This window comes from Ovis canadensis, chromosome 3, assembly GCF_042477335.2.
Source record: "Ovis canadensis isolate MfBH-ARS-UI-01 breed Bighorn chromosome 3, ARS-UI_OviCan_v2, whole genome shotgun sequence".
In the NCBI taxonomy this organism is placed as follows: domain Eukaryota; kingdom Metazoa; phylum Chordata; class Mammalia; order Artiodactyla; family Bovidae; genus Ovis; species Ovis canadensis.
The window spans coordinates 131740509-131765471 of NC_091247.1; the positions used below are offsets into that span (position 1 = coordinate 131740509).

The window sequence follows — 24963 nt, forward strand, 5'->3', positions numbered from 1 at the left end:
AAATACACCATTTAACTGCAAAAATAACAGTCTAGCACCCCTTAAAATGTTTTGCATGATAAAAGTTCAAAGTATAACTTCTAAATAAAACTGGGTATCAAGAGACGTGATTATTTCACCATTATTAAATAAAACTGTATTTCACATGACCGATCGAGATAACTATCATTAAGCACATGTTTCAAGAAATACGTTAGCTGCTTTAAATTCATCCTCTCACTTAATCATCACAATTTAATCCCATGAGGTGTTATTACTCCTTACTCTACTGAGAAGAATAGGCCTCAGATAAATTGAGGAGTTTCTACACAGCCAACAAATGCCTGACATGAATGACCTAGGATGCCTCTAAGCTCATGTTCCTTCAAATACACACTATTCTCTCTCTCCAAACCTTTCATATAGAAGAGTGCCTGAAAAGGCGAAAAGCACCAGGACCCTTCTCACCTGCTTTCTTGCAGTTCTCCTGGGCCACTCTGTGATGCCAGCACCTCTTGGCTTCCTAAAACTATCCTTCACCTGTTTCACATTTTTCAGCTGGTTTCTGTCACATGCTGCCAGCTCGGGTCTTCACTGACTAGCTATCTGAAGAAATCCTCCCCCCTTAGCCACTCTTCACTGTTACTCTATTTTCTTTGCTGGCCCTTAGTATTACCTGAAATTATCTTGCTCACTTATTTACTTATTTGTTGTCTCCCTCCACCCACAACATTAGTTCTGAAGGCTGGGCACAGGTTGGTCCATTTTTATATTCTGAGAACCTAGAACTGTGCCAGACTCATGGTAGACATTCAGTAAGCATTTCAAGAATGAGTGAATGCATTACTGTAATTTTCTTCACAACAACCGGTTGGCTGAATGGGCAAATGTGGAACCCATAGATAGATGGCCCACATGAGTATCTGCAGATTTTAGTATTGGGGGGTTGGGGGGCTGTTTTGGCCTAGAACCAATCTCCTGCCAATACCAAGGGACAAACGTGCTTTCAAGTTCTCCTCTTACTCTAAACCAACTAAAAACGAGCTTCCCTTTCAATATATGTCCTTTTCAACTAGGACCACAAAGTTAACACGCCTGACAATGGATTCATTTTATTCCCTAACTGGAAAGCTCCTTCCCACCTATCATTATCCTAATCATGTGGGCTTCAGCTCTTCAATCATCTTTGATTCTGTCCACCTCAGCTTCACTGAGTTAACTGAGCTCAGGTAACCGTTCCTTTGAAAAGCCGCTTCTGCACATCCCCTTTTCTCCCCCGTCTTCAAGTGCCCTACACAGATGACAATCAATACCCTCTAGTTTCTTTCTCATTCCATTATCTCCTTTAACCAGTCCCTTCTACATTTTGAGGCTCTATTTAGCCTTTCAAATAACCACCGTGCCACTCTATCTAAACCTATACGATGAAAATACAGTCTTAATGTTAATATCTGTTGGGCATTCAAGACTAGGCTCAATTTTACCTACTCAGTTTCTTTTGCTCCCCAGAATGCCCCATATTTAAGTAAGACGGTGACTGCAGCCATGAAATTAAAAGACGCTTACTCCTTGGAAGAAAAGTTATGACCAACCTAGACAGTATATTCAAAAGCAGAGGCATTACTTTGCGGACTAAGGTCCGTCTAGTCAAGGCTATGGTTTTTCCTGTGGTCATGTATGGATGTGAGAGTTGGACTGTGAAGAAGGCTGAGTGCCGAAGAATTGATGCATTTGAACTGTGGTGTTGGAGAAGACTCTTGAGGGTCCCTTGGACTGCAAGGAGATCCAACCAGTCCATTCTAAAGGAGATCAACCCTGGGATTTCTTTGGAAGGAATGATGCTAAAGCTGAAGCTCCAGTACTTTGGACACCTCATGCGAAGAGTTGACTCACTGGAAAAGACTGATGCTGGGAGAAATTGGGGGCAGGAGGAGAAGGGGACGACCCAGGATGAAATGGCTGGATGGCACCACGGACTCAATGGACATGAGTCTGAGTGAGCTCTGGGAGACAGTGATGGACAGGGAGGCCTGGCGTGCTGCGATTCATGGGGTCGCAAAGAGTTGGACACGATTGAGCAACTGAACTGAACTGAACTGAAGCGTTAGTCGCTCAGTCATGTCCAACTCTTTGCGACCCCAGGCTCCTCTGTCCATGAGATTTTCCAGGCAAGGATACTGGAGTGGGTAATCATTTCCTTCTCCAGGGGATCTTCCTGACCCAGGGATCAAACCTGGGTTTCCTGCAGTGTAGGCAGATTCTTTATCAACTGAGCCACAAGGGAAGCCCATATTTAATAAATGCTTAGTGACTGGGCTTCCCTTGTGGCTTAGCTGGTAAAGAAAAGGCTACCCACTCCAGTGTTCTGGCCTGGAGAATTCCACGGACTGTATAGTCCATGGGGTCGCAAAGAGTCGGACACAACTGAGCGACTTTCACTTTCACGAATGATGAGGAGCTAGAAAAGATTACTTGCAAGTGCAATTGGTCTTCAGCTGTGGAACTGTTACAGGGAGGTTCGCAAAATCGTGGTGTGTGTTTCTCCCAGTTCAATATCCATCAGAACTGGCTAGAGGACTTGTTAGACTACAGACGCCAGTTGCAGAGTTTCAGCACGGCTAGGGCGGGCTCCACAATCTCTGTTTCTAACAAACTATCAGGCGACATGCTAGTAGTTCAGAGAGTGCAACGTGAGGACCCCTGGACACGAGAACGGACAAAGTGACGACTCTCTGCCCGCTGCTTAAAGACGGCCGGGGAAGGAAAAGCTCACTGGCCTTGGCTTAAGTTTACAGGGATGTGGCAGCTGTGGATTCTGTAAAGCATTTTCTTCCGTTGCCTGCTCCCACCCACTTCACAGATCCTTATGCTTGCCCAATTATTACTAATGTTACTCATCCCCTAGGCAAAGTGGGCTCGTACTCACACAACAATTATTATAATAACTCAACTTCAAAAGCTGGAGAGGGTGGTTATTTTTACGATCTCTGTGTTTTCCTACCTAAAATTTCTTGGTATCTGAGCATCACACCAATCCTAGAGTAAACCATTATCATTTATTTAAGAAATAAAACAATTAAGATTCATCAGTCTGCATGTTGGAAGCATGTATGTCACCATTCCTCCGGTTTCCAGAAAGAGAAATTTTCCTCAACAAGTTCTGGCCTCCTACCCATCATCATCGAGTCGAAATGAACTGCTTGACTGATTTTCCGAGAACAAGGAGCTTCCTCACCTCCTTGCCTTCTTTGTAAACAGCATGTCCGTAAGACTCACGCAATCTGAATTAGTAGGGACAGACCCCAGGTAAAAAATCCTAGCCATCCTTCAAAATGCCTGGGGTGAAGGTAAGTAACTGTTTAGTTCTGGGTTCAATACTAGAATCTCAGCTATCACACAAAACCTAAGTCATTCATTTCAGCTTTTGTCAGTAATAAAAGTAGTATTTTTATTCCTACGTGCCAATATTTGCCTTTTCTCTTGACAAAATTCACGCCAGAGAGAAGGGTGTTATTTACTGGGTGGCCCTTAAATTTCTCAACAATAAGGATACATAATAGAGCTAGAATCTGAAACCTCTATTTGCAAATCTAAAGTCATGTTTCTCATACTATCTGTCTCTGCTTGAAGTCTTCACGTTTATCAGGCTGAAATGGAAATTTTGGTAGGTTAAACAGTCAAACAACACCAAATGTACCAATTTATATGATAAAACAAGAATTCACTAGACATTAGAGTGGTATTTGTTATCTGCTACCTCTGCCCTTCCCCAACTCTCAGTGGTCCATCCCCATATCCGGATACTGCCCTGTCCATAAGGATGATGGGTTCGGTCACGTGCATGCGACTCAACAAAGGCCAACAGTGGGCAACGGGGCTTCTGCTGTGACTCTGGCATACAGACTTGTTTCTTCTTACTGAACTTAAAACTGAGATGTGGAAAGCCTCTGAGAACGCATCTAAAAGGAAGGGAGGGAGAAAATACGGTTGTCGGTGCTGGATCATTTGGGCTCTTGTGTCAACCAACACCTAAAGTCTGTCCTAACCGTGATCGTTTCGTTCTTTGTCAATAAACTCCTTTTGGAGGTTTTTCTATCACTTTGCAACTCGCAGGGCTTTGGTAAGTACACGATCACCATGTTCAGTTCCCCCTACTGTGTAAAGAAAGAGAAGTCCAGAGAAAACTACCCAACGCCAATGAACCACCTTCCCAAAGTGGACTATCTGAACCACTAATTAACCCACAAGTGACAAATCGAACTGCTGTCTATTTCTAGACTGTCTAACACCTCTTCTGTTTTCCTCTCTTCCCTACTATTATTCACGCTTCTAGTCACCTAACCAGTAAACTGCCAAAACGCCAAGGACAACAAAAAAGCTTTGCTCTTTATTGTTCGCTACACCATGACAATCAGCAGAGAGAGACACTATTTAGAACTGAGATACAACAGAAAGTAGAACATTTCCTTTGCTTCTCATTGTTCATGAAGAGATTCTGATCTTCCATTTGAAAAGTTTAAGAAGAAATCTTGGAAGCTGAGGCTCCACAAGAGGGAAGTTTTAAAGAAAACACCTATCTCCATACATAATTTATCCCAGAATCCCTAGATAATGTCTCTGATCCAAGAACTGTTGGTAATCTTTGAGTTATTACATAAAAAGACAGATGGTTTAAGACTAGAGTTGGGCAAAAATAGCTAGTCTTCAAAAAGAATGAGATGGATTCCAACTGACACATAAGCTTTACTGTGAATGGGCAGCCAGGACCCCAAGAGAAAACAAAAGGATGCCTATGAAGTCTTAGCACTGAGTGAAGCTCATAAAGAGACAGTTTTGTTAATGTTACAAATCAGTGCTTTCTTTCACAAGGTCACCTGACTCTGGATCACAGAATGGCTGTATGATATTATTTAGACTCAACAATGATGAGGACAACAAAAATACCACATATTAGAAAAACTGAAAGAAATAGCTGGACAGCTAAATAAATTTGGTGATGAAACATGGAGTTGGATGAAACACTGAACTCTAAAGTGATTATTAATATTATGCAGTAACATGATGATTCCTGCAGGCAAGAAAACATATGCTACTATAACTAAGTGTACTAGCATGAGAGGAACAACCTGAAAGGTGTTATTTAACGTATTATTGGGTTCCAAATTCCCGACTGTTCTAAACTTCTATTAGTGACGTGAAACACAGAAGTTATATTTCTCCAATCTATAGATGACTTGAAGCTAGCTAACTCAGCAAGTGTACCAGATGACAGAATTAGAATCTGGAAAGACAGGTGGGAATGGGAAGTTAACTATAATTAGTACAAAGGTATGATCTCTTACATTCAATTTCAAAAACACAACTGTACAAATATGACATACAAGAAACCCAACAGTGTACATTCAAAGACAAAGGTTCAGTTTACTCAAAGCATTGGCTTGATGTTCATTAACATGATGTAAGTGCTTCCCCCTCCCAGCCCCAAGCTGTCTTAGGCAGCAACGACAGGAGTACTAAAAACTAACAAAGGGAGTTAACAAATCCCTCCTACTTTGCCTTGCACAAACACACTTCTAATGTTACAGGATCACACAACACAGACACAACATAACACGCCTCCCTAAATGTGTGACTGTACATGAGACAATGTGAACTTAGCCCGGCACACAGTAAACTAAACGCATGTGAGCTAGTTTTATTGTTGGGCTTCCCTGGTGCCTGAGTGGTAAAGAATCTGCCTACCAATGTATGAGATGCAGTCCAACCCCTGGGTCAGAAAGATCCCCTGGAGAAGGAAATGGTGGCCCACTCCAGTATTCCTGCCCGGGAAATCCCACGGACAGAGGAGCCTGGCGGGCTACTGTCCATACAGCCACAAAAGAGCTGGCCATGACTTAGCAACTAAACAACAGCAAACAAATTTCTATTGTTAAGATGTCCAAACCTAAATAAACAGAGAATTCTGCTAAGTCTAATATAGGTGAGGCTCTGCTATACAGATAAAGCATATGATGACTGAATACATCAAAAAGACTAACGAACAAAAGAGGGGCGCCAACTTTTATGTGTATGACAGAAACAGGCCAACTAGACTTTGCACTGGTCAGGTCTGAATTACCATGAGATGCACAGTGTGAAAAATAATAAAGAGAATGCTGGAGACGTCAGAAAACCAGCCCATTACAGATGTGGAAAGAATTTAGGAGACGAATATCTCAAGATGGCTATTTTCAAACATTTGAAATTTTTAAAAAACTTTTACTGAAGTATTGCTGATTTACAGTGTTGTGTTAATTTCTGCTATATAGCAAAGGGAATCAGTTATGCATATACATATATACATTCTTTTTCATATTCATTTCCATTCTGTTTTATCACAGGATACTGAATAAAGTTCCCTGTCCTACACAGTAGGACCTTGCTGCTTCTCCATCCTGTGTATAACAGTTTACATCGGCTAATCCCAGACTCCGACCCCTTCTCCCTCCCTCTCCACTCTTCTACTTGTGTGCAGGCAACCACAAGTCTGTTCGCTATGTCTGTGGGTCTATCGGTTTCATAGATGTGTTCATTTGTGTTGAATTGTAGATTTCTCATATAAGTGACAGCATAAAACATTTGAAAATTCGCAGTGTACAAGAGTGACTAGATATATTCTGTAGTGGAGGGCACAACTAGTATGAAAAGAAAGTTACAGAGAGGTAGATTTTTGGCTGAGGCAGCACTTATTAGTAACAAGTCATCCCATACTGGAATGGATCTGTAACAGTTATTAATCTTATGTCAATTCGACTACATCCCATGGAGCTCAGCTATTTGGCCATACATTATTTATGGGTATGCCTACAACGGTGTTTCTGGATGAGATTAGCACGTGAATGAACAGACTAAGTAAACAGACCGCTCTTTGTGATGTAGGTGGGCATTATCCAATCCACCCAAACAAAACAAAAAATGGTAAATCGTACCCCACTCCCTGCCTGACTGTCCAGTCTTTGGCCCTCAGACTGGGAATTACCCATCGATTTCCTTGGCTCTCAGGCCTTCAAACTGAATGAAACCATAAGCTTCCCTGAGTCTTACTTTGTAGATGGCAGACTGTGGGACTTCTCAGTCCCTGTAACTGCCTGAGCAAATTCCTCCTGATAAATCACTATATGGGTAGATGATAAATCACTATACAGACAGATTTCCCATTGGTTCTTTCTTTTCTCTGGAGAGGGAGAACTCTGACCAATAAAGGGTCCCTTGGTCAGTTAGACTCTCTACCCTTGGAGTTGATGAAGCTATACTGAAAGAATGTACTGTGGGGAGGGAGGTGGCAGGGGGGTTCATGTTTGGGAACGCATGTAAGAATTAAAGATTTTAAAATTTAAAAAATAAAAAACTAAAAAAAAAAAAGAAAATAACTAGCATGCCCAATAAAATAATAATTTTTCCATTGGAAAAAAAAAAAAAAAAGAATGTACGGAGGACGGTTCAAAACTTGAAGACAGCCCATCTGTTCTGGTGATGACTCAAGTCCTGACGGGCTTTCCCTGGTGGCTCACTCGGTAAAGAATCCGCCTGCAACGCGGGAGACCTGGGTTTATCTCTGGGTTGGGAAGATCCCCTGGACGAGGGCATGGCAACCCACTCCAGTATTCTTGCCTGGAGAATCCCCATGGATAGAGGAGCCTGGTGGGCTATACAGTTCATGCGGTCGCAAAGAGTTGGACATGGCTGAGTGACTAAGCACGCGCACACACACACACACACACACACACACACGTCTTGAAAGTCCATCCCTGTTTTAAAAAATAACACCATCAGTCCTGATGCAGTAAGTACGCTTTATACATGTACACAGCTTCTATTCAGCACTCATTCCCGTGATCCTAAACTGCTTAGCTTTTAAAAATCAAGATTCCTTTTAGACAAGATTAGGTCAAAGACAACATAACCCAGATGGGAAAACTTACTCTTTTTTGTATACAGTGTATGAAACATAACATCTAATTTGAAGATCTGCTAATTGTGGTCATCAGCTTAGGAAAGACATTTGATTAATTTCAACTTTAGATTTATGCAAACTGGTTATAAATCAAAATTTGTTAGAAACTAATCTTTTCATTTAAACTTCCATTAATCTCTTAATGTGTCCTTCAAGCCAACTAAAGATTCCCGAGTAATTTTGATTTTTCCAAATCACTCCCAACTCAGGATAAAATTCCAAAACTAACAGAAAAAGTTACAGTCCTAAATCTTAATCTTTAATTTGTTAATGCTTACAGATTCTGTAATTAATTCAGTACATTAAGTTACTTCTGATTTCATATATTCTTTCCCAAGGAAATTCCAACATTTCTCTTAAGGTATCTACACTGAAATAACTCAATGTCTTCAAATTTTCATTCATATACCCAAAGTAACTTAAGTGTTAGGTCAAATTTCTATTTACTAGATCTATCATATATCTCAGTAAACATGAAAGTTAAAAAAAAAAAAAAGAAGTATTTACAAAGATTCTTAGTCCATGACTCCTTCTGAAGAAGTGAAGTGAAGTCACTCAGTCATGTCCGACTCTTTGCAATCCCATGGACTGTAGTCTACCAGGCTTCTCTGTCCATGCGATTTTACTGGAGTGGGTTGCCATTTCCTTCTCCAGGGGACCTTCCTGACCCAGGGATTGAACCCAGGTCTCCTGCATTACAGGCAGACGCTTTACCCTCTGAGCCACCAGGGAAAGCCACGACTCCTGCTATAGGAACACAAATTACGGATCTGGGGTTTGGCAGGGGACCCTCTAAAGATAAAGACAGCTTATTTTCATTCACTTAATGATAAAAGTTATAAGTTTCTAAATCAATACACCAACAATGAACAAAATTTAAAAAGCCAGTATTCTGCTAAAAAAATTATTACATAACAAAGAATCAGAATTTAACATCTGAAAGGCATGTTGAAGATCAAATCCATTGGTTCATTTTATAGCAATGAAACCAAATACTCATCATCATCTACTGCCAAAAAGAATGAAAGAAAGCAAGAATTAAATGCTCACAAAAATCATTAAAAGAAGGGTAGAAATATCAAAATTTAAAACATGTGATAAATCATAACCTATATGTTCTATAGAGGCTACTATCAAGAAAATAGCTTGGCAGTATACCTCAAACGGGTACTACTACCTAAGCTGTTACACACCATCTGACTGACAAAAGTTTTTGACTGCAGCCTTTCAAAAAAGAAGACTCAAGTTATCTCCATTTTCATATATATTTTTAAAATTTTAAATTTATTTATTTTAATTGGAGGCTAATTACTTTACAATATTGTATTGGTTTTGCCATACATCAACATGAATCCGCCACGGGTGTACACGTGCTCCCCATCCTGAACCCCGCTCCCTCCTCCCTCCCCGTACCATCCCTCTGGGTCATCCCAATGCACCAGCCCCAAGCATCCTGTATCCTGCATCAAACCTAGACTGGCAATTCGTTTCCTATATGATATTATACATGTTTCAATGCCATTCTCACAAATCATCCCACCCTCTCCCTCTCCCTCTTCCACAGAGTCCAAAAGACTGTTCTATACATCTGTGTTTCTTTTGCTGTCTCGCATACAGGGTTATCATTACCATCTTTCTAAATTCCATATATATGCATTAGTATACTGTATTAGTGTTTTTCTTTCTGGCTCACTTCACTCTGTATAATCGGCTCCAGTTTCATCCACCTCATTAGAACTGATTCAAATGTATTCTTTTCAATGGCTGAGTAATACTCCATTGTGTATATGTACCACAGCTTTCTTATCCATTCATCTGCTGATGGACATCTAGGTTGCTTCCATGTCCTGGCTATTGTAAACAGTGCTGCGATGAACATTGGGGTACATGTGTCTCTTTCAATTCTGGTTTCCTTGGTGTGTATGCCCAGCAGTGGGATTGCTGTGTCATAAGGTAGTTCTATTTCCAGTTTTTTAAGGAATCTCCACACTGTTCTCCATAGTGGCTGTACTAGTTTGCATTCCTACCAACAGTGTAAGAGGGTCCCCTTTTCTCCACACCCTTTCCAGCATTTACTGCTTGTCATAGTTTTTTCTTAAAACATAAAAATTGATTCAAATTCCTTTGTAGACAGGTAGCTATGAGAAGAGGGACAGTATCTTTATAGCTGTTTCTCACTGTGGCTCCTATTGGCATTTTATTGACTGTGAGCACTATTTCATAAATTCAGAAATCCAGCCTCACCCAACCCCTCCCTGCCCTACCCCATCAGATACTAGCAGTAACTCTCAGCCAGGGTGAGCAACCTGAAACGCCCCACCTTAAATGTTCCCTAAGGGAGGCAGACTGTATACCTATGATTAAACTTAAGAGGAAATGGTAATCCATTCCAGGAGTCTTACGTGAAAAAACCCATGGACAGAGGAGCCAGGCAGGCTTCAGACCATGGGGTGGCAAAGTGTCAGACACGACCGGGTGACTAAGCATCCTTTCTGCCTTTGATCTTCATATCTTAAACAAGAGGTACTACCCTCCTTCAAGTTCCTTATATAGTCACCTTCTGCAGAAAAAAACATTATACCTGCCTGACTCATATCCTAAAATGAAGTTTTTAAAAACTTAAAACAATTTTAATAAGAAATGATAAAAATTTACATAGATTGTTGAACAGGTTAAGTACCTATTGTAATATATGACTGTAATGGAGGAAAGAGCAGATGATATAATATCATACATACGAAGGAACAGACATCACAAGACCATGAGTGGCGGGAAGTTTCTTTTACAGGATTTTGTTATATTCAAATTATTTCATCAAAACACTGTGAAGAACCAAGGGACTGTCTGCTTTTAATATTACTCTGAGCTGACTTTAATCGCATTTTAAGGGGCTTAAAGAAAACATACACACTTGCATAAAATATTAAGCTTGTTTAGGAAAGCAATTTACCTCAGGTGTGTGAAGAACGATACGCACATACAGCATAAAATCCACCGAACGGGATCTGCTTCATGAGAACCGACAAGCAGAAAATAAGCACTATCTACAAGGCCTGATTTATACGTCCCCCCAGATTCATGAATATCATGGCTGTGTCTGTGCTGACAAAAAAACTAGCCCTACTCCTCCCAGCAAGTGACTTATCCGCCAGAGTCTTTGAGAGACAGACTAAATACAATACTTGGAAGGGCAAGTTACAGATGCTGCCAGTGATAAATTCAGCATGACCGCTTCAGCAAATCTCTCAGTGTGGGAAGCAAGTCGATTAGAACAGTGGAGGCGCTAATTTGTTCTTCCAGCACAGCTTTTAACACACGGCTGCAATGATTTGTTTACCAGTCTGTCTTCCCCAGTGATCTGTGAACTCAAGGCAGGATTCACGCCATTTAATTTTAACCCCCAGCACTCTCAGGAATATAGTAGGTGCTCAGTGTCTACTGAATAGAGACATTCTTTTTTTGAACCTTGGCTAAAAATCTATTTGAAAAGTAATCAATGCCAATTAAAACAGCAGAGCAAAACAAACTCTTCTAAACTTCTGTTTAAAATAATACGCTAGGTGTTTAGTTTGTTAAGAGAAAGTCGTAAGATTCAAAGAGTTTTCAAACCAGTTTGGTATGCAAATACACAAACTTTCCTTTAAATTCTTTCAGACAATGTAAGTTAAGATTTCCAAGTAAATTATACAATGACTGCTACAAGGCAGTGGTTCTTAACCAGGTGCTAGACTCTATGCCAAGTAATAATGCTGAGTTTCAATACTTCACAAAGCGCAGAAAAAAGGATGCATTTATTTGAGAAATAATTTGTTAGGATTACTCATGCTAAAATGATGCCAAATCAATATGTAAGAAAGTTAGTGATTAGATCTAAATAATAAAGAAATAATCTCACCCATAAAAGTCCATTGGAAAAATGATCCTCAATCCCACATCCAGCTACCGTCCTCTTAAATCTGCCATTTCTGTTTCATCTCCAACTCACAGATCACCCCATTTCTATCTAGCTGCTGCTCCTATGCCACACTGAAACAACTCTTCAAGGTGATCACTAACCTCTCTTGTTCCTGAATCTAATGGACACATTTAGTCCCTTTTATCTGACCTGGTGGCAACCTCTGTTATTACCAACCACTTCGCTCTTGAAATGTTCTATTGCCTTCATTTCTCTGATATTTGACTCCCGTTCCCACCATGGTGCCATCTCTGGTGGCCAGTTCTCTTTTCCACTGCTTGTTCCCCTTCTTGAATTAACTGTCAAGGGAATCAGTGGAGAGAGACTGGGTGGCACTGCAGTCCTGACCATGACTGTTTCCATCTATTTGCAGTTAGCAAGCGTGAGATCAGTTTGTAGGTAACAACAAAAATTTATCTGTATGTGCATTTACAAGACTCATTTTTCTCCTTGCACGGCTCAGAATTTCACTGTTCAGTTAAAATGATGAACCCACACTATAGCACTCTGGCTTAGTGAAAGTGTGAAAAAAAAACACCCAGTTTCCTTATCGTAGTTCCCACTACAGCTCCCATTCCTCTTAGTCTTTACTTTATGAAGAAATAACTTTGTCAGCCCAAAGCAGAACAGTTCCTGTTAAACTGGGGCTTCACTGTCGTCCCTGGGGCTGCAAGACAATCACTCTTTTGATATCTGTCATTTCCAGCATGGATGATTTGTTTATGACCTCAAAGTCCTTAATTAAGCAGAATATATGATAAAACTGTAATGTGAATGATCCCCAACACAGGGATCTTCAAGTTCACTATAGATATTTTTGCTTTAGGGTCAAGGAACCATCTTGCCCCAAATACCAATGATGCCTGTGTCTCTGGAAAGGATGTCCAGAGCACCGATGAGTGCTTCCCAAACCTCAACCTGCATCAGAATCACCTGAGGGGCTCCTTAATCCACAGACTGCTGGCGATCTCTGACTCCAGCTCAGTAGATCTAGGATAGGACGTAAGAAGAATTTGCGTTTCAAATAACTTCTCTGGCAATGGAGACGCTACTGGTCTGGACAACCACTATTAGAGATACTAAGTAATCCCTGAAACTTGATTAAGGAACAAACTGTTGGATTACCACCTTAACCCCAAATTTCCCAACAACAATAGAAACAAATTACTCACAGTTCTTTATTATCCTATTCTTAATCTGCATGAATATCTGAAAGTAGACCATACTCTAAAAATAGCCGTTACTTTGATTTTTAATACCAAATATACTGATGTATTACACAAATGCTGCAAATAATTTCCTTCAAAGAAACATGAAGACGTACTGCTTTATTCTGAATTTACATAAAATGATTTTAAACTAAATATATCAAACTTTAACGAATTTAACAGATAACTACATTTCAGAGATCTACCTTCTCCTACCTGCCCCCACCCCTCTGAGCCTCTGAAAAGCTCAGAAGTAATTTTACATAATCCAGCGCTGCTTACTAACAAATATAAGAACATATTATATCTACAGTTAAATATGAGAACGAAATGTTCTCTCATTTTTCTAGCCTCCCTGGCTTGGAGCATTTCAGCTATAGTCAAGAAAGCGATTTCTAAATTAAAACAGTGTTTTTCCCCTTCTGTTCAGGAGCTCGAAGGCAACATGAACACTTGAATGTCACACCAGCTGCTCTACCAGCCTACTCAGTTCTTAAGAGCTTCTCTCCTGTCAGTTCACAAGAACCTACACTTAACTGCTTAAGGAGGCAGGATGCTCATTATGTCACAGAACAAACTCACAAAAATAAAGTTGGCAATATTTAAGGAAGCATAACTCTCATCTGTAAATTTAACATGAGCTGTCTGTTTTCTTAATTAAAACTTCTAGATTTCAAGGACTATTTATTCCAATATTTAAACAACGGAACACAGAACGAAGGGCAGAAGACCCTTTTCCATTCCTTCCTCTCCTTTTTTTCTTTAAACCGTGTGATAGTACCTTGACAGTCTTTTGCATTTTCCAGCCATAGATACTAAAGAATGGTCCAGTATATCAATACTCACTTCTGCAACGCATTCAAAGCATCTGGCTAAAATATAAGGTAAGTTTATTTTAAGACGATGTGAGGCAAGAAGCTGACTTATAGCTCACTCGCCAAAATGCAAAGAATAAGGACATTAGTGGATGTGTTGAATCATAACCACGCCAACACATCACACTGATGATCCTTTAAACTCTGGCTTCACACAATTCCTGACCTTCCTTCCAAGACTCTGATTTGTACTCTGTGACTGCTATTCAAGGGGAGAGCTGCACATTACAAGTCATGCTCACTGGGAACTGTTCAATATTCAAGACTTCCTCTCTGGTACAACTTCTCTTTATTTCTCTTATAGAGAATGGAATCTTATGTAGACATTCTGACCTTCAGGCTCAAAGGCAATCAAGACCCTTTCTGATCATACCTGCCTTCCTAAAAAAGGCTAGCTTCCCAACGGCCAGTGACTGCAGTTTTGCTCGTCTGTCCTCTGTGCTCTTTCATTCTCATCCTACACCCATCTGGTTACTTAGCTACCCCTGAAAAGACATATCAACTGGCTGAGCAACGGTGGAAGAAATTTTAAAAACTGAGTTCTTAGTTCCATTAGAAACTTGTTTTTCTCCGTCACATACGATCCCCTGACACATCTCCAGCATCCGAGCCTGTTCATTTTTCTATTCAGATTCTCCTGAATTTCCTCCTGCTCCTGCCTCTCCGGCCTTCTCAAGTCTACTCCCAGACCTTATTTCCTGAACTGCCACTGCAAGCCCCAACCACCACTTTATACTGGTTCCTTCAACTTCCATATCCAGATACACGCTACCCTATAAGACTGTTCTCTCCTCCTCTTCCCAAAACAAGCCACTCCTGGAATTCACTAGCCAAACTAGATCTCCGCTCTGCTCAGTCATATCTGACTTTCTGTGGCCCCATGGACTGCAGCCTGCCAGGCTCCCCTGTCCATGGGAGTCTACAGGCAAGAATACTGGATAGAGCGGGTTGCCATTTCCTACCCCCGGGGATCTTCCAGACCCTGGATTGAACCCGTGCCTCTTGCATCTCCTGCACTGGCAGGTGGGTTCTTTACCCTGGTGGCTCAGCTGGTAAAGAATCCACCTGCAATGTGGGCGACCTGAGTTCAATCCGCAGAAGATGCCCTGGAGAAGGAAATGGCTACCCAGTCTAGTATTCTGGCCTGGAGCATTCCATGGACAGAGGAAGAGGACCCTGGCAGGCTACAGTCCATGGGCTCACACAGAGTTGGACGTGACTGAGCGACCTTCACTTTCTTTACCGTAAGTGCCAGCTGGTAAGTCCATCCTTTGGCTCTGAATGAGGCCGCTCTTAGCTCTTCCTGGATCCTCACTCACTGTGATGAGCAACCTGGATCCATCCTCACTCCTGAGTTGGCTGCTTGTGTTGATTAACAATCTCGGGCTTCTTCTCAGTCCTCATCCTCCTATCTATTTTTGTGTCGTTTGACAGTATTCTCCCCCCCTCTCCATTATCTTGCTTAGCACTCCCAGGTCTCTAGGCAATTCTCAGCCCACATATTTCCTGGCTTTTTACATTTTTACCATATCTTAAATGAGGTTCTCACCTAAGGATATCTCCATAGGCCTCTCAGAACAGCAAATACCACATCATAACCTATATCACAGCATTTGATCAAGCCCCAGGCCAATGTTTTCAACTGTTTCAACATCCGAATGTCTTGCAGCAAATCAAACTCAATCACCAATATTATCCTTATCTTCCTGAATCTGTTTTTTCTGAAGTTCCTATTAGTCCCAAACAAGTTCCTGAAGTTCCTGAGTAGGGGCTTCCCTGGTGGCTCAGATGGTAAAGAATCTGTCTCCAATGCAGATTGGAGGATCAAACCCGGGGTCGATCCCAAAGAAAAGCAATGCCAAAGAATCCTCAAACTACTGCACAATTGGACTCATCTCACACGCTAGTTGGAGAAGGCAGTGGCAATGCACTCCAGTACTCTTGCCTGGAAAATCCCAAGGGCGGAAGAGCCTGGTAGGCTGCAGTCCATGGGGTCGTGAAGAGTCAGACATGACTGAGTGACTTCACTTTCCCTTTTCACTTTCATACATTGGAAAAGGAAATGGCAACCCACTCCAGTGTTCTTGCCTGGAGAATCCCAGGGATGGAGGAGCCTGGTGGGCTGCCATCCATGGGGTTGCACAGAGTCAGACACGACTGAAGCGACTTAGCAGCAGCAGCAGCACATGCTAGTAAAGTAATGCTCAAAATTCTCCAAGCCAGGCTTCAATAGTATGTGAACCATGAACTTCCAGACATTCAAGCTGGATTTTAAAAAGGCAGAGAAACAAGAGATCAAATTGCCAACATCAGTTGGATCACAGAAAAAGCAAGACAGTTTTAGAAAAACATCTATTTTTGCTTAATTGACTATGCCAACGCCTTTGACTGTGTGGATCACAACACACTGCGGAAAATTCTTAAAAGAGCTGGGAATACCAGACCATCTGACCTGCCTCTTGAGAAATCTGTATACAGGTCAGGAAGCAACAGTTAGAACTGGACATGGAACAACAGACTGGTTCCGAATCAGGAAAGGAGTGCGTCAAGGCCGTATACTGTCACCCTGCTTCTTTAACTTCTATGCAGAGTACATCATGAGAAAAGCGGGCTGGATGAAGCACAGGCTGGAATCAAGATTGCCGGGAGAAATATCAATAACCTCAGACATGCAGATGACACCACCCTCATGGCAGAAAGCGAAGAGGAACTAAAAAGCCTCTTGATGAAAGTGAAAGAGGAGAGTGAAAAAGTTGGCTTAAAGCTCAACATTCAGAAAACTAAGATCATGGCATCTGGTCCCATCACTTCATGGCAAGTAGATGGGGAAACAGTGACAGATTTTATTTTTGTGGGCTTCAAAATCAATGCAGATGGTGACTGCAGCCATGAAATTAAAAGACGCTTACTCCTTGGAAGAAAGGTCATGACCAACCTAGACAGCATATTCAAAAGCAGAGACATTACTTTGCCAACAAAGGTCTGTCTAGTCAAAGTTATGGTTTTTCCAGTGGTCATGTATGGATGTGAGAGTTGGACTATAAAGAAAGCTGAGCGCTGAAGAACTGATGCTTTTGAACTTCGGTGCTGGAGAAGGCTCTTGAGAGTCCACTGGACTGCAAGAGATCCAACCAGTCCATCCTAAAGGAAATCAGTCCTGAATATTCACTGGAAGGCCTGATGCTGAAGATGAAACTTCAATACTCTGGCCACCTGTTGCAAAGAGCTGACTCATTTGAAAAGACCCTGATGCTGGGAAAGATTGAAGGCGGGAGGAGAAGGGGATGACAGAGGATGAGGTGGCTGGATGGCATCAGTGACTCAATGGACATGAGTTTGAGTAAACTCTGGGAGTTGGCGATGGACAGGGAGGCCTCGTGTGCTGTAGTACATGGGGTGTCAAAGAGTTGGACGACTGAGCAACTGAACTGAACTGATACCTGAGTAAAGCCCTACATCCACGGCAATTTCTTCAAGTTTACAGCCTATATGAGGGAGAAAGACAAGTAAACAAGCTGGAATCAAGACTGCCAGGAGAAATATCAACAATCTCAGATATGCAGATGATACCACTTCAATGGCAGAAAGCGAAGAGGAACTAAAGAGCCTCTTGATAAAGGTGAAAGAGAGTCAGAAAGCTGGCTTAAAATTCAACATTCAAAAAATTAAGATGTTGATATCCGGTCCCATCACTTCATGGCAAATGTATGGGGAAACTCAGTGACAGATTTTACTTTCTTGGGCTCCAAAACCACTGCAGAGAGTGACTGCAACCATGAAGTTAAAAGATGCTTGCTCCTTAGAAGAAAAGCTATGACAAACCTAGACAGTGTTTGAGAGACAGAGACATCACTTTGCTGACAAAGGTCCGTCTAGGCAAAGGTATGGGTTTTTCCAGTAGTCATGTATGGATGTGAGAGCTGGACCATGAAGAAGGCTGAGAGCCGAAGGATTGATGCTTTTGAACTGTGGTGCAGAAGAAGACGCTTGAGAGTTCCTTGGATTGCAAGGAGAACAAGCCAGTCAATGCTAAAGGAAATCAACCCTGAATATTCACTGGAAGGACCGATACTGAAACTGAAGCTCCAATACTTTGGCCACTTGATGAGAAGAGCTGACTCACTAGAAAAGAGCCTGATGCTGGGGAAAACTGAGGGCAAGAGAAGAAGGGGCAGCGGCGGATGAGCTGGTTGGATGGCACCACTGATTCAATGGGTATAGCTTTGAGCAAACTCTGGGAGGTGGTGAAGGACGGGAAGCCTGGTGTGCTGCAGTGTATGGAGTTGCAGTCAGATATGACTCAGTGACTAAACAACAACAAGCAAACACGATGAGTTGCTGTAGAGAGCATCAGGAATGGTTTGGTGAGCACACAAAGCGTTGAGTGTTATCGGGGATGTGGATCAGAGAAAGGCTTCACTGTCAGGAACACCCTGGACTGAGGTGGGACGGGGCAAAGTGGATGAAGGGGTTAAACACAGAGGGGTGGATACATCTGAGCAAAGGAGAATAAAGAGGTAGCTCAGTAAAGAGTTGATAGCATGATAAAAACAACAACAACAACAACATCTACTTGTATCTTTGGAAGGTTTCTTGAAAGAAACCTTTTCTTCTTAAATACAACTAAAGCTTTCTGAGGGAACCCCAACTACTGTTCTTTTTACGGTTCTTACAGAGGCTAATAAATTGCTTAACTATTCACTAGAATAAAAATGGTTAAGAGTCAATCTGAATTGTGGACGATCAATGCAATTAGAATCTTCAAGCTCCCCTAACAGAGTGTTTAAACAAACAAGAATACACATAATAACCAAAACTTCAGATTATTATAGTACTCGGGGGAAAAAACATACAGATTTCAAAAGCTCTTGGCTTTTTCTTTATGATAATTTCTTAATACAAATGATTTTAAATCATCTTATAAAATAATGAGAGACTTTTCATCGCTTTTGAGAAGGTCGGAACATGTTTAATTTCCTTTCTTGTGTGTTCAGTTGCTAAGTCGTCTCCGGACTCTTTGTCATCTTGTGGACTACAGCGCACCAGGCTCCTCTGTCCAGGAATTTTCCAGGCAAGAATACTGGAGCGGGTTGCCATTTCTTCCTCTGGGGGATCCCAGACACAGGGACGGAAGCCACATCTCCTGTGTCTCCTGCATTGGCAGGCAGATTCTTTATCACCAAGCCATGTGGGAAATTTCCTTTCTTAGCACTAGCAAAAAGTAAAATGAAGGAACCAAGAAGGTGATCAGAAGGAAGCGGGTCTTTTAAGATGGTGGTAAGACACTGGGCAGCATTCAGCCTATGGGCATCTCCCCTGTGCAGAGGTCTTCAAAAGGAGAAACGCAGATGCTGAGGGCCTCAGCGTAGGATCATGTATCCAACCAACATCCCTTCTCTCATCCATTTGTTTTGGTACTGCTCTCAGACTCCCTAACTCCTTTGTCTTTGCACATGTTTCAAATAAGTCTCCGAGCATCATCTTTCCTAATGAAAACTGGCCTATTTCCTTCACCTTTCTCGTAACCTCTCCTTCAAGGTAAAGTTAACATGCCCGACTTTTTCGACCCCATGGACTGTAGCCCACCAGGCTCCTCTGTCCATGGATTCTCCAGGCGAGAATACTGGAGTGGACTGCCAGTATCTGACTGCCCTCTTCCAGGGGATCCTCCCCACTCAGGGATGGAACCCTCATCCCTTAAGTCTCCTGCACCGGCAGGTGGGTTCTCTACCACTAGCGCCACCTGGGAAGCGATACCTACTTAACTGTTAAATTAATAATTAGCAGTGACACTGATACTATAACACATTTTTAGTTTCCAATAAACCATCACATGCAGCATTCACTGTATAATACTTAAGTCAGCCTACCAATATAGAAGGCACATAATACACACTTGTTAAATAAATGAAGACATTAAATTCAATATGTGAATGTGATGTCCTCATATATAATGACCTATAATAGCATTTAAAAATTAAAAAGTGAGAGGCCTGGATCACATTCAGAATTTTCTAATAGTTGATCTACTTTAGAAAAACAGTAGTTACACCCAGAGGGAGAAAAAGGTTTTCTTGCCACAATTAAAATTAGACAATTAACCATTGAGATTCTTAAAAACTTAAAAATAATGATTAGGAAATCTAAATACCAACTTGGAAAACTCTCTGTGACACAATATTCAGGGAATAAACACAGATCTATGTCTGTATGATGATTACCACCATTTAGAATTCACATATTGTAAATGGGTAAGAACCAGAAACCACAAGAAGAAATAGCCAATTTGTCAGAGCAGCCTTTAGATCATTTTCTTTACCTAAAAGCCAGTGGATGTTAGTTGAGCATTATAAAAGTGACGTATTTGCCTTCAATGATCAGGCCTTCTGCCTTGATCTTGTCAGCATTATGCTGAAATTCTAGTGCAGTGAAGGAATCTGCCAACTTTGGTACTGATCCACAGTAGCTTCACTGGAACTGTCAACATTTTAAACTTAATGGCCACAATCTAGGATATAGAACCAGTAGTCATGTACAGATGTGAGAGCTGGACCATACAAAAAGCTGCCTGCTGAAGAATTGATGCTTTTGAATGGTGGTGCTGAAGACGACTCTTGAGAGTCCCTTGGATTGCAAGGAGATCCAACCAGTCCATCCTAAAGGAAATCAGTCCTGAATATTCATTGGAAGGACTGATGCTGAAGCTGAAGCTCCAATACTTTGGCCACCTGATGTGAAGAGCCAACTCACTGGAAAAGACCCTGATGCTGGGAAAGACTGAAGGCAGGAGAAGAAGGGGACTCCAGAGGATGAGACGGTTGGATGGCATCACCGACTCAATGGACATGAGTTTGGGCAAGCTCCAGGAGATGGCGAAGGACAGGGAAGCCTGGAGTGCTGCAGTCCATGGGGTCACAAAGAGTTGACGAGTCAGAGCAACTGAACAACAACATATGGAATGAACAATGGGCAGCAAACAGTGGCTTAATAATTTAAACAGAAAATGCACCATGTAAACTATCAGTCAAGGGATTACAAACAATCATTCACATGTTTGATGCTGGCCTGAGGAGGTAAAAGAGTAAATGTAAAAAGAAGAGGAAAAACGGCATTACAACACAAAGGATACAAGCAGACACACAACAGAAGACCCTCAGAACCTAGTTACAGGAAGAGAAGTATGCCGGTATACACACACCTCTTTGTATTTAAAGGAAAGACTTCTGAATTCATCAACAGACTTAGCTTCTCATGAAAGAAACTACTGGGACCACTTGGAAGGAATTAACTTTAAAAATAAAGGTATTCTATTAAGCCATATGACACTGACATTTTTGTAGATGAAAAGCAACAGAAAATCTGCAATTTCATATGGTTCAACCTAATATGATCGATTAAGCAGAGTATCCGTATCAAGCATACTAAAAAGGTTAAAATGGATCCCAGGACTCAAGATCAGACACCACCTAAATTGAATGAGTTAATTTAATGGGTGGGAGGGACAGAGAGCAAGAGTCAGAAATGGGTTGGTCAACCGGAAAAGAACAAGGAAAGAATAGCTGTCAAAACATCAAAAGAAAACTTGGTCTTCATCATTTAAGCAGAGTTTAGGCGAATATTCTCTGGAGGAGGGCATGGCAACCCACTCCAGTACTCTTACCTGGAGAACCCCTCGGACCGAGAAGCCTGAAGGACTATGGTCCACAGGGTTGCAAAGAGTTGGGCACAACTGAAGCGACTTGGCACGCACGTAGGGGAGTATACTAAGCCACAATGAGGTTCCAGTAGTAGCTGTATCCTAGGTGGGAGATGGTGAGACAGGGAAGCCTGGCGTGCTGCAGTCCCTGAGGTCCCAAAAAGTCGGACACAACTTAGTGACTGAACACCACCACCTGGGAAGAACTGTAACACTGATGGTATGCACGTGGCAGGAACTATGCTAAGCAATGACCGTATATCCAGCCCAATCCTTTCAACACCCTATGAACAAGGTACTATTATTATTACCCCAACTGCCAGATGAGGTAACTGGTCTTTGGGAGCGTAAGAGAAGCCTGACTCCATTACACATTCCAAAGACTGTACCACTTGTTCTGCCTACATGCTCACTGAGCAACCTTCTAATTATAATGTGGATTCCCATGTGGCAGCATCTATGGGAAAGAGAATGTGCTAGCCAGAACCTGAGAATCTGTTTCCCAAGGCAGTTTTTTTTTTTCCCTACTGTAAATTAATAAACTGACATTCTAATATTTTATATGAATCTTATGAGGCTTTGATAACATGAGCCTGATCCCCACAAATAGATTATTAAGAGTGCAGATCAACTGGGTTTCAGAACCTGCAAGTTTCAGCCTCTTTATCATGGTAAACCTACTAAGGGATATAATAAACCCTATCCAGTGAGGGCCCCTGGGGGGACAGCCAGTCCTCATTCTCCCAAAAGACAAGATACATCAACATCATCATTAGCATTTCCTTCCCTTTTGACATCTCTAGGGGACTAAGAGATAACAGAAGTGACCGGATTCTAATCCTGACTGTGCTGTGCTAACATAACTGGAGCCACTCTCCTTCCTCATTCCCAGTTCTTCATGGATAAAACGGAGGAGCTGGGCTCAGTGATCTGATATCCCTTTCTCATCTACACCACTGGCTGTCTATCCTGTTCAGCACGCCTCCCTCACCCTCCCTAAGTGCTTTCCAGTTTTACATTTCTTCCTCTTAGCATTGCCCTGTTTCTCCGACTGGCTCCCCCATCCACTTTCTGTCCCTCCACCTATCCCAGCAAAGTCTGGGGTCCTCTACTCCCACCTCAGCAACACTCAGTTACGACACTAGATCTGTACACATAAACACCACCTATGCTCCCCATTATACCGGGCCTAGCATGGTATCCGTATATACTTGTGGTACCGAAAAGCTGGGCCTTTATCTGAAAGACCCACATGCAATTCAACAGTCTTAGGTTCAGGATTTCAACTGGATATTAGTATTCCCTTTTCCAAGTATTGTCTCTTGGTTTCACTTCATTTACCTACAAGACTCTATTTCAGACCTCATTTCTCACTCATCTCCAAAATCCTCATAGTAATTGAAGGTTTAGTCCTAACCTCAAGCTCAAACCTCACAACCCATTCCTATTACCAGTCCCCAAATTCCTCTAGACCAGACTTCCGAACTGGTGTCCTAGAGAAGGCCAATTCACAATACGTTAACAGCTATGACATGAAGAGGTCAGCACAGCAAACAGGCTTCTTTAGTCAGACTTCGAACAACCTTGCGATTTTGTGGATCTACAAGAGGGGAATGATGTACGTAGCATTTCCTGAACTTATTTTTAACTACTATTCCCCCCTCCCTCTCCATGGAGCACCTATTAATATCTCCTGGAACCAGTGTTTCACAGAATATTTTAGGAAACGGTGTTCTGTCCTTTCCTAGTTCAGTCGGAGTATCCACCACTTAGGTTCAGAAGTGCCTCTGATCTCGCACTTTCTCCCCAATATCCAGTCAGTAGCTAAATTCCTTTGCCTTCTCAACCTAATCATTTCCATCCTTTCTATTCCCTCCTAAACACTGAATTCCAGACCCTGTCATAAAAGTGATAGATCATGTCTACAAAATAAATATTAGATATGTGGCTCTCAACCCCTCAAGGCTGTCATGAGGATTAAAAACAGAATGAAAGTGACATCTTGAATAATGTGTCTTTCATAAGCACTCATCATTTCTCCCTGAGACTCAGGCAGAATTTGTGCTTTATGACGACAAATTTTAACTCGAAGCTCAAGGATACCATCTCCATAAAAAAGGCCGCATTGGCCTTATACCTACCAGCCAGGACTGGAAACTTTTAAACGGGTAAATGAGAAATGTGCATAGTATGAATACGGCCCGAGTAACACCAGTGGCGGAGTGAATGTCACCCCCAACACTGTCGTCAGGAGGCACAGACAGGTGACAGCTTACAGCTAGTTTTCTCTTCCATTCAAGCGTTTGCAGCTGGGCTTTTCTGACTCTCTAGACTGCGTGCCTCCTCCACTACTCTCTCAGGTTTCAGGGGAGGTGAAGGCCTTCACTCACCTACACTGACTTGTCCCTCAGGGACATCAGCATGAAGAGAACAGGCCGGCAAACGTGTCCCCTCATCCAAGGTGCATTTGAGTGCTAGGTGCTGAGGCCACAGGGGGGAAACGAAACAGAATCATCTCCATCCACAGATCTCACACTCTTCGGAGAAGACACACATATGAAACTACTACAATGACTAGCTGTATGTATTAACCTACATGCAGCTATTTAACAACAACTGTGATACGGACGCCTCAGTGGATTCGTTTTTAACCTTCAGTTATTCATAGTTCGGGAAGGAGAAAACAGTGGGAATTAAGCTCTAACAGGGTTCAAAATAGTATGCCTCGTTAGAACCTTTTAAAACCTGCCAGAAAACAAAAAAGGAACCTGGGATATTCCAGGGAACACAGGGGTGGCCAAGAGGGAAAGCTTTGGCCACAAGGTAAAATGAAAAGCAGGTTCCCTGTGACAGCAAAAGCAGTAAGAGAAAAACCACCCAATCTTGAGTCTTTACTATACAGAGAGCGCTGCTACAGTTTTACATGAAACTGAATGATTATGATGATGATGGTAACAACAATAATTAACATTTCCATAGTGCTGTACGGACACTATGGCCCTATGGGATTGGCAGTATTACTTTCCATTTCGCAGCTGAGGAAACTGAAGTGAAACAGGTTAAATAATTTGTCCAAGGTCACAAAGCTGTTATGGAGAGCTGGGAGTCCCACCCCAGCAGGGTGGTTTGCTCCTCCCCACTCTGCCCTCTTTTGCATACGCACTCACAAATATACTGAGGCGTGGAACAGACCTGAGATGTTCATCTATTTGGAAGTTCAACACATCACTAAAATTCTCTGGGAATTTTAATTCTGA

General features: G+C 42.0%; 1 protein-coding gene across 4 annotated transcripts in view; it reads right to left on the bottom strand.

The window, feature by feature from the left end:
- The window catches only part of ATP2B1 (ATPase plasma membrane Ca2+ transporting 1), a 134644-nt gene that overhangs the window by 73450 nt on the left and 36231 nt on the right, over nucleotides 1-24963 (bottom strand). The gene's annotated exons all lie outside the window — the stretch shown is intronic.